Source organism: Canis lupus, chromosome 22 (assembly GCF_011100685.1).
Source record: "Canis lupus familiaris isolate Mischka breed German Shepherd chromosome 22, alternate assembly UU_Cfam_GSD_1.0, whole genome shotgun sequence".
Taxonomy (NCBI): domain Eukaryota; kingdom Metazoa; phylum Chordata; class Mammalia; order Carnivora; family Canidae; genus Canis; species Canis lupus.
The window spans coordinates 61,011,511-61,026,094 of NC_049243.1; the positions used below are offsets into that span (position 1 = coordinate 61,011,511).

Here is a 14,584-nt window from a genome sequence, read left to right on the forward strand (position 1 = left end):
ACGGACACCCGGCCCCGCACCCCAGCTCTGCGCTCCTCCGGCCCTTCGGTGAGTGCGCGCGGCGGCCCGGGCACGCTCGCGGCTCCCTCCAGGTGTGCGCACACCTCGGGCCCCTCTCCGGGCGCGCGCACCAAGCCTCGCGGCGCCGGCCTTCGCGTCCCCGGCCCCGGCCCGGCCGCGCCCAGCGCGCACGCGCGCACGCACCCGCACCCGCGCCCGCGCCCGGCCCATCCCCCTCGGCGCGCGGGCCGGCGGCGGGAGGACCAGGAGGGCGGCGAAGGCGCGAAAAGGCGCGCAGGCGCGCTGCGGGAGCCGGCCCGCCGCACACGTCACGTCGCCGCGCCGCGCACGTCACGCCGCCCGACGCCCGCTCGCAGGGTGAGCCCCGCGCGCCGGCGCCTCGCAGGGCTGGGACCCCGGGGCCGAGCGCGCCGCCGGGACCCCCGAGTCTGCGCCGGAGCCTGCCAGGTGCGGCCGCCGGGGTCCCCGGGGGGCGCGGGCGCGCGGGGCTCGCCCCGGTGCCGCCGCCGTCCCGCCGCGTGTGCGCCCCGGGCCCCTGGTCCCCCGCGTCCGCGCAGCCCTGGGGGCTCACGGCCGGCCCGGCCCGGCGGGGCGGGGGCGGGGCGGGGGCCCGGCGGGGCGCGGGGCGGGGCGGGGGCCGGGGTCGGCCGGGCGCGGCGCGGGGTGGGGGCGGCGCTGGCCCGACTGCCGGTTCCGGCGCGGGAGGCGCGGGAGGCGCGGGAGGCGGCGGCGGCGGGTGACAGGCCCGCGGGCCGGAAGCCCACCTGTCACGGCGGGGCGCGGGCGGGGCGGGGCGGGGGCCGGGGCCGGGCCTTTGTGCGGACCGGGAGGCTGTACCTGCGGCCGGCGGCGGGGCGGCCCCTGCCCCTAGGGCGGGCCGCGGGGCAGCGGCGCTGGGGGCGTTGAGAGCTTCTTTGCCGGGTTTTCGTTCTTACTCATCCCTTCTCGTCTTTCCGTTTTTCTTACCAGAAAAATCAGTTTTCTTCTGTGGGGGGTGAACATCCATAGCATCGATCTCACGGATCTGGTAACATGGCCAAAGATGTAAGTACGCGCGCTGCGTGCGGCGGCCACGGCCCTTGCTTCCCGTGGCTGCTCGGTGCAGGCCCTGGAGCGCACGGAGGAGCCGGGGGTGCTGGGGGTGCCCGCGGTGCCTGGCGGGGCTGGGGGGCTCGGGGGTGCCCAGGGGGGCGGGGGGTGCCTCGGGGGTCCCCTGCAGCCCGCAGGCCCCTCAGCGACACCAGCGGCTCCTGGAGCCCTCGGGCCGTGCTAACCTCTGCCGCTGAATATTTGTGTGGGGCCGCGGCTGGTCACGCACGCGTGTTCCCTGAGCACCTGTCTGTGGGGAGTTTGGCCACGTTTCTTTTGCTTCAGAAAAGTGCCATTTGGTGACTATTGAAATGTGAAAAATTCTCCGTTAGCTTTTCCCGTAGTTGTCGTGAAACCGTGGAACGTGGAGTATATCGAATGACTTTTTGAAGCTCGTACCAAGAAACGGGCATCTAGGTCCCAAAACAGCCTGTTGGAGGGGTGGTGCGGTTCTTTGCCGCACTCTGTGATGTCGGCCGGCCTAGGGTGGTCCTGCCCCGTAGGGCTCCTCAGAAAGCCCTGTTGTCTGAGGACGCGGCTATTCAGTATTTGTTGCAGAGAGATGGAGACGAAGCCCAGAGGACCTGCATCTCCCTGAAACCCGAGATGCGCTACAAGTGTGTCTCCTCTCTGCGGAACCCAGCCATGTGTGTTAAGGCCATCATTTCCGACATTTTACCATTTTTCAAAAAGCTTCATTGAAGGCATGCCCCGTGCCCAGCCACTGTTGGGCATGCACTGCTGTTAGGCTCCTGCCCTCCAGCTCTGGGTTTCCTTGGCAGAGAGCATGTGAGTATGTACATGCACCCTGTGTGCTGTGGTTTGACTTAAAGTCATAATCTGTACACAAGGGGAGGTTGAGGTTATCACCTCTGGTCATGTTTGTTGATGACTGTGCCCTGGTCTCTGGTGTTCATTCCCCAAAGATGCCCGGCCGGCGGTGTATGCTCAGTAACATGAAGTAGGCGTCTCAGCGGGAGCCTCTGTTGGCCGGGTGCTCTGGGCTGTGCGCTCCGGGGAGGCCCATTTATTTTCTTCCTTAATGGACTATGGAGGCCTCTTGGAGCCTCTGGTGGTATCTGCTGTCTCCTCCAATGGTCACTTCTACAGAGGCCACCTCTGCAAAGTGCACAGTGTCCCTGCAGCTAGGTTGGGGCGTCTGTTGCAGTGTGGAAAGTGACACTCTGGAGGGTGGGGTAGCTCAGGCCGAGAAACGGTGTGAGAAGAAGCAGAGTGAAGTGCCTCCCTGTCCTGAGAGCTGTGGACGGCAGGTATGGCTGGAACCAGGGTTCACCAGGACTGGTGGGTTGGGTTGGAATGGGGAGTGTGGTCCACGGGAAGGCATTCGGCCTTGTCTCTGGCCGCCTTGTTTTTTTTAAGTAGGGGTATGATATGTGAGTTTGGAAAGAAGACTGGCAGCCAGTGTCAGGGGAAGCAGCAGTAGGTAATTTAGACAGTGGCTCTGCAGTTTGAGCTAAGTGGAAGGTCAAAGCCCATAAGCAGGGGTGGGAGGTGAGCCCTGTGAGCTGAGGGGGGTGGGCTGGAAGGCTGGAGGGGGCTGCAGTTAGGTTCTGGGGGGTGGGGTCACAGTGAAGGAAGACAAAAAGGGGTCAGCCAGGCAGATTTTGGTCAAGAGGATACGGGGAAAATGGTGTGGTAGCTTCCTACCTCCAGGGAGGTCCAGGGACACCACCCACCGGCTGGGGTCGCTAGATGGCTTGAGTGTGTCGACTGGGAGTGATGGGGTGGTGGGTGTGGGCAGGCCTTAAAGGGCAGGAGTCAGCCCTTGAGGGAGGGGGCTGCCAGCTAGAGAGGGCCTAGGGAGGGCAGCAGGCCTGGGGTGGCAATGGCCATGCTGACCTGTGAGCTGGGGGGCCACGCTGTGGCGCTGGGCAGGCATCTGGGCATGCAGACCACTGCTGCAGGCTGATCCCCTGAACTGTGCCCGGTGGAGGGGCCTGATGTCATTTTCTGGGAAGATCGGTATCTTTTTGCTCATCCTGTTGGAGGCATGTCTCAGTACGGAATTGACATGAGCAAGGCCCGCTGGTTTCTGTGTGTGGTGCATCTGCCTTAGTTCTCAGCACATGGGGACAAGGTGGAAATTCCTGCGTCGAAGCTGACCTGCTTGTTTTGTTCATACGTCCATCTTGTCCATCCTTTGCTATTTGCCAAGTGCCCAGGCCCGGCAGAGAGTGAGCCGTGCCATTCGGGTGCTCTCATAAAGCTTGCAGTGGCAGGAGATGGCAAATGAGTGGGGGTGCTGGGGCATGGGGGGACTGAGGGGTTGGGGGGTGCCGGGGGCAAGGAGGAAGGGGCAAGAGTGCTGGGGCAGGAGGGGAGTGAGGGGCAGAGGGGCTGACGGGGGCTGGGGGCTTGGGACGGCCAGGGGTCGAGGGGTAGAGGGTGGATGGAGGAATGGGTACACTGAGGGCAGGTGGGGTGGTGGGCTGGGGGTGGAGGCCCCTGGGGAAGCAATGCTGTTGTCACTGAAATGGGTGACGGGGAGAGCATGGATCTGGAGCCTAGCTGCTTTGGCACTGACTGTACCTTGTGTCTTCTGTTTCTAGAGAACAAATAAATATTTCTGTATGTTTTAAAAGGGTATCTAGACAAAACACTGTCATTTTTTTTGGCTAAAAAAACCCTTGCATCTTCTAACAACACGTAAAAATAAGCCCGATTCCTCGGTGATGAATCGCTAGTATTTCATTTTGCAAGTGCGTCTCCTCACCTGGAAGTGTGTGTGACTGGTGGGCAGGTCCCTGTGTGCCCTCCTGCTTCCCTGGCTTGACTCTGGCCCGACCAAGGGCTGTGTGGCCTGGGGCAGTGTGTCAGGATGGAGACCCCCTCTTGCCTGTGTCCTGGAAGCTGGCAGGGAGGCAAGGGCTGAGTGGGTCTTTGACGTTTATTTACTGGGATTATGTTGGTTGTATGCTGGCGATGAAAAATTCAAATGGTACAAATCCAAAGTCTAAGTATTCATACTTGGGTGGAGGAGAGAAAGCTCAGATGGTACAAAGCACAGTGTGGAAGTGACCAGGATCCTCCACTCTGTCACTCCCAGAAGTGACCATGAGTAATAGTTTTGGGGTTTACTTCCAGAATTTAATCTAAGAATATTGTAGGTACTGGGCTCTGGGACAGGAGTCCCCTGGCTGTGGAGACTGGCCGCCTCGTGAGAGTGGTCCTCCTGCAGTCCTGGACAGCCTTGGGGGCAACACCCAGGGGTCAGTGCAGCCAGCAGAGTACTGCCTTGGGGTCTCCCACCAGGGCTCCCATGGGACCCCCTGGTGGCACGTAGGCTGCCCCTCTGGGCTCAGCCCCGAAGCGTGGGGTCTTCCTTAGATGATCATTGTGGGCAGTGACGTGGCTTTCATGCAGAGTCTTGACTGGGTAAGGTACATGGGGACATTTCAGTTGCCACTCTGGGACACCGTGGGTCTTGGTTTCCACAGCCATGGACCTGTCCCTCCGTCCTGGGGTCTCATCACCCTGGGAAGTGAAAAATGTAGATTATGTACTGATCCATGAAGGTAGGTATCTGAATTTTGTTTTGTGCCAACCAAGGTTCCCGGGGCTATAGATCACAGTTGGGGAGGTTCAGCAGCCTGAGAAGACAGTTACATTTTCAGCCCTGAGAAAGGCTCTAGATGTAAATATCAACTTTAGGGAAGATAGAGAAATTGTTGTTTAAACATGCTCATTTGAGAAGTTGCCGTTGTGTGCAGTAGGAAGGGGAAAACATCTGATGTGATTGTGTGCCTGTGTGTGAGCCGTGTGCATTGCTGTGTGTGTACGTGTGGTGTGCACGTCTGTGTGTGAGCTGTGTGTGCACATGTAGCGTGCGTGCACATGTGTGTGCCCATGTGGTGTGTGTGTGTTGTGGTCCCACAGGGGTTTGTGTCCTTCCTCAAGGTCACAGGCGGAGCCCGAGTCCCTCGTGAGCACCAGAGGGGAGACTGTGTTCTTGTCTTTTTCCAGTGCTGTGAAGGTTTGTGAAGAACAGGGAGGTGCCCACTTGGTCTGTAAACTTACAGAGGTGCTTTTGAGGGGGATGCCGGTATGTGCAGTGGCCCTTCCAGCATGGCCCCACCCCTGCAACTTGCAGGGGTGGGAGCCCGAGCACTGAGGGCAGTGCAGTGGCAGCTCCTGGTGAAGGAGGTGGTGTGTAAGTCCCTCTGCAGTGTGTGGCCTCCATTTTGAAAGCTGGTCTGTGACTTCACTTGGTGTTCTGTGAGTTTATGGAAAATTCTCTTAACCAGTGTTATGTGAGAGCCGAAGACCAAGGAATAATGCGTTCCATGTAAGTTTTGGAGGGATGATATAATGAGGCCTGCTTTAATACTGCTAGGAGACTAATGAGCTTATCTAAAAATACACGTACTGAGTATGAGTTTTCAGACCCAGACCTCCATGGTGAAATGAGGGTGGGAGAAATAAACGTGGTAAAGTAGTAACGTGGTTTCCTTCAGTTTGGATGCAGTGAGTTGTGGGGTCCGGTGCTCCTTCATGAAGCAGTGACATCGTGTCGGACAGGAGAGGGGAGTGTGTGGGGTGCATGCAGGTTATGAAACGAGGAGGGCCACGGTGGCATGCTTGCTTTTACATAGGCTTCTCATGTTTCAGAATTCATGGCTTTCTGTGTGGAATGGCATTGGAAAAACTCTGGGATGGGATTATAAGCAGAAAGCTACAGCTCCATCAGAAGTGTTGCTGTGGAGCATCTTGCTGTAAAACAGGTGTTGTATGAATGAATACCTTGCACAAAACTCAAAAGATAAAATGGGGGGATCCCTGGGTGGCTCGGCGGTTTGGCGCCTGCCTTTGGCCCAGGGTGTGATCCTGGAGTCCTGGGATCGAGTCCCACGTCAGGCTCCCGGCATGGAGCCTGCTTCTCCCTCTGCCTGTGTCTCTGCCCCACCCCCCCCTCTCTATCATAAATAAATAAAATCTTTAAAAAAAAAAAAAAAAGGGATGTCTTTATCACATTATCAGTTCTGTGCTCTTGTTTTGTCTCACAGCCGTTTGGAAATGGGCCTGTGGTATTTGTGTGCGGCCTGGCTGGCAGTGGACTCCTTGATGCTTTCCACACAGAGCCTCCTTCCTTCCTCCCTCCCTTCCTCCCTTCCCTCCTTTCCTTCTTAAGATTTTTATTTATTTGACAGAGCAGGTATAAGCAGGGGGAGGGACAGGGAGAGAGGGAGAAGCAGTTGCTCCACTGAGCAGGGAGCCTGAAGCAGGACTCGATTCCAGGACCCTGAGATTATGACCTGAGCTGAAGGCAGATGCTCAATCGATGGAGCCCCCCAGGCACCCGGAGCCACCTTTCTGAAAACCTCTTCTCTTTACTGTTTGAAACCTAAATGTAGAGCAATAAGGAAATTCTCATTCAGAATCGATACCTGGCTTCTCCTGCGTTCAACTTTGTATTGTCTGTTGGAGGGACGGGGTTTGCAGGGAAGAGTGGGGGGGGGCGGTCTGAGATGGTGTAGGGCCACCCAGCAGGTGCTTGCCGAGCGGGCATCGTTTGGGCTATGGGGTGTCTGTGCTGGCCAAATTATAGGTGGGACCCCCTGGGCACCTGCTGACTCAGTGTCGTGTGGCAGGCCTGTCTTGTGGGGAGGTGTGTGCAGTCCTCAGGGCCATGCTGGGTTTAGTGCGTGTGCGTGGATACGGCATGTTGGGGAGTTGTAGACGGTCGGCTTTCATTGAAAACATGACGTAAAATGGGAAATGGGATGATGCAAACCTAAACACATCATTTTAAATCCAAGCCAGTATTTCTTCACTCCCCAGTCCTTTGCTTTGGAGAGAAAGCTTTCTCAGCCCACTTGAGTGTCTTCCCTCAGCTGAACGTGATAGCCAGTGTTGGTGTCTGTCCATCAGATACCACATCAGCCTTCTAGAGTATTTGTAGTATTCCCGGGTTTTAGTAATAAAGAGGTGTTTAGGAGTGCACACAGCCAAGCGTGAGCGTCCCACCTCACCCACTGAGCCGTCCATGTCCACTCGGAGAGGGTGGGATGCTCCTCCATCCCACTGTGTGGGCGCGCCCTAGGTCCCCAGCCTCCAGCTGTGGGGTTCCAGTGCTTTCTTCTCTCTGCTTGGTGCCAACCTGTGATGACTTCAGGGATAAGTTCTTGGACGTGCAACTGTGCGTGGCCACGGGCAGGCATGTGTGCACGTACCTGTGCTGTCTTTGAGACATTATAACTTTTCAAAATGATTGTGCCAGTTTTTTTTTTTTTTTTTTTTTTTTATTCATAGAGACAGAGAGAGAGAGAGAGGCAGAGACACAGGCAGAAGGAGAAGCAGGCTCCATGTAGGAAGCCCGATGTGGGACTCGATCCCAGGTCTCCAGGATCATGCCCCGGACTGAAGGCGGCGCTAAACCGCTGAGCCACCTGGGCTGCCCTGATTATGCCAGTTTGTACTGAGTTTCATCAGGTGGTAAAGGAGAGCTCATTGTCACGACATTCAATTTGGTGGTCACAGTTTAAAAGCCCAGAAAACTTGTACCATTTGGTAGGTAGAATTTTAAATTGTGTTTTGTTTTAATTTTTTATTTATTTATTTTTAAAGATTTATTTATTTATTTATGATAGACAGAGAGAGAGAGAGAGAGAGAGAGAGAGGCAGAGACACAGGAGGAGGGAGAAGCAGGATCCATGCTGGGAGCCCGACATGGGACTCCATCCTGGGACTCCAGGATCACACCCTGGGCCAAAGGCAGGCGCTAAACCGCTGAGCCACCCGGGGATCTGTGTTTTGTTTTAGTTTGCATTTCTTGATATAGAGATTGAATATTTTCCTTTTAAAGCATGTTTCTCTGTGAATTGATGAGCATGTCCTGAGCTCATTTTCCTAGTCCAGTGTCTGTTTCCTATTGATGTACATCCACTCTTTTTAGATTAAGGTTGTTAAACCTATGTTCATTGTTCCATAGGAAAATGTTAATAGTAGGTTTGCTTAGGTTTGCCTTTGTCATTCTAGCAACAGATTTTTTGTTTTGTTTTTTTTTAAAGATTTTATTTATTCACGAGAGACAGAGAGAGGCAGACACACAGGCAGCGGGAGAAGCAGGCTCCATGCAGGGAGCCCGATGTGGTTCTCGATCCCAGGACTCTAGGATCATGCCCTGAGCCAAAGGCAGACGCTCAACTGCCGAGCCACCCAGGTGCCCCGTTTTTAGGTAGTTTAAATGTTTGTCCTGTGTTTGATTGGCTAATATGTATTTGTTCATCTTCATTTAGTGTGATCCTGAGGACTCTCTGCGGTCCAGGCTTAGGACAGTGGCTGGTGTTTTTGTAACTTCCTGAGTCTTGTGACAGTGCAACATAAGTATAGCCCATCAGGCCTGTTCAGCCTGGGGCAAGATCTTCCTTCCTCTGTCTGGAAGTGTTAATGAAAGATGAGTGGATAAAGAAGATGTGGTCTATGTATACGATGGAATATTCCTCAGCCATTAGAAACGACAAATACCCACCATTTGCTTCGACGTGGATGGAACTGGAGGGTATTATGCTGAGTGAAGTAAGTCAGTCGGAGAAGGACAGACATTATATGGTCTCATTCATTTGGGGAATATAAAAAATAGTGAAAGGGAATAAGGGGAAAGGAGAAAAAATGAGTGGGAAATATCAGAAATGGAGACAGAACATGAGAGACTCCTAACTCTGGGAAATGAACTAGGGGTGGTGGAAGGGGAGGTGGGCGGGGGGTGGGGGTGACTGGGTGACGGGCACTGAGGTGGGCACTTGATGGGATGAGCACTGGGTGTTATTCTATATGTTGGCAAATTGAACACCAATAAAAAATAAATTTATAAAAAAAAAAAAAGTAGTGTTAATGACCTGGACTGCCTCGGAGGGCTCTTCTGTTTCTTTTGTTTTATTTGATTCTCAGAAAAATGAGGATTTGAGTGAAAACATCTGAGTGCACCTGTATTGACAGACCCTCAGTCCTTGTTTATGGGAGGGAGGTATTTATGTGGGAGATCATCCTGTAGATTTGTCCCGAGGCTGAGTGTGGGGGCTACGTATGAAGCCCTGCATGAAAGAAAAAAAAAAAAAAAAAAAAAGCCCTGCACGGCTCTGATGCGGTGAACCTGCTAACCCAGGTCATCCAGAAGCTATTTGTTCCTGGCTGTTGTTAGTACATCAGCATTTCTCAAACCTGTTCTTTTTTGGGATTTAGCTACTTTGTTTGTAACGATATATAGCATAAAAGATGAGTGTTTACCTTGATATTGTCTAAGTAACCTCCCAGTAGGATGGCTGTGGATCTTGAGGTATCTTGTCCTGGTTTTGGGGTGCCCTGATGTGCCCTCCCCCAGCATGAGCACCAGCTTGGGCAGGAGGGAAGTCACAAAATTAAACAATCTCATGGGGTTTTGTAACTGCAGAGAGCTTTGAAATGCTGGCCTGTACCTGGGTGTTAGAGCACTTCCCAGCAGGAAGTAGAGGCTCCCGAGTATACCATCCTCCTGTGGACATACCCCCTCTTCCTCCTTCATGGAGCTGCACGGGGGTGGGAGCATTGAGGAGGTGGTCAGTGTCTGATGCCTGAGGCCCTGACATCTTTGCATCCTAGGTTGTCGTTGAGTGACGCGTGCCTCCGTGTGGACTGTAGGAACTATGCTCACTCTGTACTTCAGAGCACCCCTTCCCCTGGGAAAGGAGAGGGTCCACCTGGGCCCCAAGGAGCTGCCCTGGAGGCTTTGAAGGACCGGGGTCCTCTTGAAACTCCTGGCTCTGGTCACTTGGGTTTTGTTGATAGGGAAGTCGGGTTCTTTCTGAGAGAAAGTGCTCTGCAGTAACTTCTCCAAGAGAGAAGTCAGAGTAGCGTGTTTTTAAATTAGCCAGTAAAATAAAGATGGTCCATGAGCAGACAGGGCTCTGTTACTCCCAGGAGAGGCCTGCAGGCCTGGATCCCACCACCCTCCACATGGAGCCGTGGGACTACGGGCATTTCCTGGAAATGATTTCTGACCAGGACAGAGGCCATGATTCTGAGCGGACCCACATGGCTTCTCCAGGGCTTGGTGACGCGTTGGTAAATAGGGTGACAAGTGTCCTGTCCCTTTTTCAGGGCAGCAAAGATTAGAGGGCTGGCATATCACATGTCCCACCCCGTCTGGCAGCACTTGGACAGGTTCTCACAGTAAGGTGGAGGGCGTTGAAAAACTTGGAGCTCATAGAAGGTCCTCGTAGACGCTCTCCGCAGCTGCAAGCAGTTGGTCCAGTCAGCTCTGGGAGAGGACCCCCTCCTGGTGTGGCTGAGGGACCAGCTCCTTCTTAGGGCTTGAGCTTGGGAACCGAGTTGGGGTGCAGGGGGCAGAGACTGCCAGAGACAGGGTGTAGGGGATGCTGCTTCGCCATTGGGCGCCCAGGGTCTGCAGCCCCGTCCAGCCACATGCCTCTCCTCACCCTCAGTCTCTCCATAGACAGCTGTGTGCCCCACATTCTCCAGATTGCCCTGACTAGTTGGACGAATTGCATGGGAGGTGGGCTGCAGGAACTCTCAGACTCTGGGGCAGGCCCATCAGAAGGGTGGGTGTGGAGCAGTTCAATAGCATGGACTTTGGTTAAGGAGAGAGCACTCGGTATGGCCATCTGGTTGGTTCAGACCTTGTCATTATAAAGAAGGTGGACTCCTGGTGTACTGGGGGTGACTTAGTGATGAATTGCAGCCCAACCTGCCATTTGGAGACCCTGTCAGGCCCTGTGGGCAGCCTCCCCTGCTCAGCAGGTGTGAAAATGCAGTATGTAACATGTGCAGCTGCCTTAGCAGGTTGGCTACAGGAACGCCAGAAAGTGAGATGTAGGCAAATATTTAAAAATTGTTTTGCAGCCATGTTATATCTTCCTGAGACTTTGTATTTTTGCATGCTCTAGAATAAATTTGACATTTTTCTGGCAAAAAGGCAAAGGGTGAAGTGCAGAGTGCAGTCAGATAAGGAGGAAAAGCAGATGCTGTGGTTCTGGCTGCGTGTGTCTAGGAAGGGTTGTAACTCTGGAGAGTAAGAGAGACAAATCCAGGGAGAAACACAGAACCTTGTGTTTTGGTGTGACTAGGAGGCAATTGGCTACCTGTGCTCTTTGAAGCGGGGTGGGGATGGTAGTTCATTGATTCTGCATTTGGTTGACATTTGGGTCCAGCTGGGTGGGTGGAGTGGGGCAGAGGTGGATGGAGACAGTTTATCCTGTGTCTCAAGTGATGGTGCTGAAGCCAAGGGGTATGGGCGTTCCTGCACGGAGTGGAATCCAAGTAATGGGGGATGCTGGGAGGTTTGCCTCCACTGCTGAGTTCAACTGTACTGACTGGTTAGGGGCCGGGGCGGCAAGAACGACTCAAGTCTACTTGGCTCCTGGCAGAGCGCCCACGTGCTCACTGAAACTTCAGAAATCTTGGTCACAATACCCTCCCCCCCCCTCCCCCCCCCGCCCCGCCCCAGTCTATCTCACCTGTGCCTCACCCTTTCCCCTCAACTTACTGGGATTGGCAAATTTGACTCCTCCCTCCCGGGTCGCCCTGACCGTGGACTTGAGGCTCTCTCTTAAGAGTCTGGGTTTCTTATGGCAGCTCACTGGAGTGCCCTCCTGGTGTGAGCCGCTCCTTTTCCTCTTCAAACTTGCCCTTCTACTCTCCAGCCACCACTGTCCTGCCTGTGGCTCAGGGCCAGCATTCTGTGACCTTCCATCCTGCTCTGTCTGGTCTGTGGACATGGGCCTCTGCTCCATTGGCTCTTCTACTATCTTGGTTTCATTTCTGTGGTTCCCCCTCTGGGTCCTGACCTCCCATCTAGGCTGCATCCTTACCCGTCCCTTATCATCTCTAGATCTTGTTACCCTTGGGACCCCACATGCTTTGTTTTATCCAGCCTTATGCTTTATCTAGTTACAGAACACAGTGTTTCAGTAAGAACTGAAAGGATAGCAGAAAGCCAGCAGTTACTAAAAGTCATAGTCCAGGTGACTCTACTGTCAATACTCTGGTGGTGATTTGCGGGGGTAACTCCCAGGTGTGTGTTTAAACTTGCACATCTATTGTACAGTTTGATGTAAATGAACTTCCACATTCTGTTCCCTGCTGTCTTACTGCACAGCTTCTCCTAGATACACTGGTAACTATAAATATAAATAAGATAATACTTTCGTGGAACATTTGAGACCGATGTGCAAGTGCAGAGAGAATATGGTGGTGACCTCCTGCACCCCATCCCCATCCTGAGTAATCTTGCTTGTGGCTGTTTATCTGTGTCTCCGCCTGAGTGATTGTGAAGCTGGTTACAAACATGTTGCCTCCTCATTAAGTATTCTGGTGTGTATCTCTAAAAATACCCAAAATAATGCACAATAGTTTGTTAGTATTGTTGGAGAGCTAGTGTCTGGGGATGTGAACGATTCGTGTCAGTGTCAAGCTAGTATTTTGTTTGGATGTGTTCATGTATTTTGGTTCTGCTGATGGGCATTTAGTTTGTCTTCAGGAGCTTCCTCCTCTGTAAGCACAGTTGGGACAAGCACCCTTATTGGCAGGCTCTTGCAGTGGCACTTTGTGGGCAACCTTGGAAGTATGCTGGCGTCTCTGTGGGGCAGGCAGATTGGGTGGAGGCAGGAGGGCCAGCTCACTGTGCTGTTTACGGCAGGGGTGCTGGATATAGTGCTCCTACTTGTATCATTTCTACTTTATTCTTTTGTCCACTTGGAACCGTTTTTTATGTGATAAACTGTAACTCTACCTTATAGTTTTTTTGCGTAGTGTGCTGCCTCCAGTTGCTTTGTGAGATTACTGTGGTGCCTTTTTTAAAAAAATTTTTTATTGGAGTTGATTTGCCAACATTTAGCATAACACCCAGTGCTCATCCCACCAAGTGCCCCCCTCAGTGCCCATCACCCAATCACCCCAACCCCCCACCCACCTCCCCTTCCACTACCCCTTGTTCGTTTCCCAGTGTTAGGTGTCTCTCATGTTCTGTCACCCTCACTGATATTTTCATTCATCCACTCTCCTTTCCCTTTATTCCCTTTCACTAATTTTTATATTCCTGTGGTGCCCTTTCTGTGCAAGGACTGGACTGGCGGCAGGTGGGGAAGGCAGGAAAGTGCGCAGAGTTGAGGAGGGCTCTGGCTTAGGCAAGTCCTCATGCCCTGCTCAGTCAGTGTTTCTTGTTTCTTGGCTCACTCAGGCCACCTGGAAGTGTGCTGCTATTGTCCAGTTTGGCTGCAGCTGCACTGGCTTCCAGTCTAGGACCTGAAGAGTCCCAATACCTTGAGGTCCCTGTGGGCAGGACTGCATCTGAGCTCTCTCACCTGGTCCGCGGTGGGGTTCGTGCACTTCTGGGCTGCGGTGGGGGGGTTGCCTTGAGTTCCCTGCCTTGTGGGCCTGCTGCGGGGTAGCTTGTGTTGCCAGAGCAAGGGAGCAGCAGGGGAGAGAGAGGGGAGGGTTGGAGTGAGATCCACAGACACACAGGGAGAGAGAGACGAGCCAGCAAGACCCAGCTCCTGAAACCTGACCTGGCCTTTGCAGATCCCATCACTAGGTCAGGCCTCACTCATGGAGAGGGGATTAGGTGGTTCCCCCTTACCTCCCACCCTGGGAGCCTGCAGGGTGCCCGCAGGCTGTGTCCGCTGTGTCCACTGGACTTGCCCTGTCCTTGGTGCTGGAGGCCCTGTCCTGTGGCTCTGCATTTGAGGGAGGGTCTACATGGGACCCATGGGGTGGAGTGAGGGCCAGGTCCCACTGCAGGTCCCCCCTGAAACGGGAGGTGTTGAGCAGCGTTTGGCATTCTGTGGTATGATTTGCAGTGTTGAGGTTTCTGCCCCGTGGCTGTGGCGTGTATCCATCAGGGAGCCAGGGAGTCTCCTGTGTGGCCCCGTGGGTGCTGTGATTCCTGGGAGTTGGTGTCTCTGTTGGCCTCTGTGGAAGGACTCCACTGCCCTCTTCCACACCCATCACTGCTGGTAGCACTGTGTCTGCCTCCTGCCGGCACTCCCAGCAGCACTCCATGCCCCCTCGGCCCAGACGTGCTTCTGATACTGTGGTTGGGTGCTGGCCACCGCTGCGTGTGCAAAGGGGCCCCTGTAAGGAGTATCACTGGGGGCTGGGGGCAAGGTCAGTAGAGGAGGGTGGTCCCTCTCTCAAGGCCCTTGTAGCTTCCTTCAGGTGCCCCACGTTTTGTGTGACTGTCCCTGAGGAGATCTGTGTGTAGGTTTCTCTTTCTCTGCTGGCTTTTCCACGTTTCCATGTCCTCATTGACTCTCCATCCGTTCATTGGCCCCGTTTGGGTGCTTTCATGCTTCTGTCTTTGAATGACTAGCCTACTGCCTCTTCTAGGAGGTGAAGTTCTGTTGGAGCGTCTTGCCATTTGTTTGAGACTTAACAGTGGCTGCTTGGGTGCCACCACTCAGCCCTTCCCAGCCTCCGTGCCGGGCTGGGGGACCGCTTCGATCTGGACTTGCCATGGGGGTTG

At 54.2% G+C, this 14,584-nt stretch overlaps 1 long non-coding RNA gene across 2 annotated transcripts; it reads left to right on the forward strand.

Annotated features, from left to right (window-relative positions):
- The first annotated feature begins 349 nt into the window (after nt 1-349).
- LOC119865245 lies at nt 350-8,617 on the forward strand. Of its 2 annotated transcripts, none has more exons than XR_005376631.1 (4): nt 350-378; nt 991-1,065; nt 5,740-5,852; nt 8,367-8,617. It is a non-coding gene; the product is annotated as an uncharacterized LOC119865245 (long non-coding RNA). The 2 variants fall into 2 exon arrangements; XR_005376630.1 differs by lacking the exon at nt 350-378 and adding an exon at nt 411-468.
- The last annotated feature ends 5,967 nt before the right edge of the window (nt 8,618-14,584 follow it).